This window comes from Penaeus monodon, chromosome 31 (genome assembly GCF_015228065.2).
Source record: "Penaeus monodon isolate SGIC_2016 chromosome 31, NSTDA_Pmon_1, whole genome shotgun sequence".
Lineage (NCBI taxonomy): Eukaryota > Metazoa > Arthropoda > Malacostraca > Decapoda > Penaeidae > Penaeus > Penaeus monodon.
The window spans coordinates 7,735,868-7,736,391 of record NC_051416.1 but is presented as its reverse complement, the minus strand read 5'-3'; the positions used below and the strand labels follow the sequence as shown (position 1 = coordinate 7,736,391).

The 524-nt window shown below is 37.0% G+C and overlaps 1 protein-coding gene across 2 annotated transcripts in view; it reads right to left on the bottom strand.

Annotated features, from left to right (window-relative positions):
- LOC119593025 (cadherin-99C-like) overlaps positions 1–524 on the bottom strand; it is a 76,147-nt gene that overhangs the window by 36,217 nt on the left and 39,406 nt on the right. The window lies entirely within an intron of this gene.

Below are 524 nucleotides of genomic sequence, written 5' to 3'. Positions count from 1 at the left end.
TGCCCTCGTGGCCTCAGGGCCGATTTACAGGAGGCATAGGGGAGTAAGTGGCCCCGGGCCCCCTGCCAGAGGGCTTCCCCCTGCCCTGCCAATAACATTTCCTTCATGAAAAAGAAGGTAACAAAAATAATAATATAAAATGTGATAATAAACTGGTATTACTATTTTAAAAAATACAAAATAGAAAGGCAGAGTGAGCCTTCCATTTCCAGGCAGTGCCTTCAACCCCATTTGAGATGATTGTAAAAGTGGAATACTGAGAAAAAATAGTAAAGTGTCAGTCTAGAAATTACAACCACAAATGGATCTATAATACCAATATGATACACAAATGTAGGTAACACCTAGCTATGCAGTTAATGTAATGTAAGATTAACATATCGTTATAACCTACAGTACAAACTGAAAACTGTAGCCAAAACTATTCTTAGTCAATAAAATTGAGAAAAATAAAATCAGATGTTTTCGTCGGCGAAGAAATACGGTTTATCAACAAATTTAGTTCATTCATCTATTTGCCCATG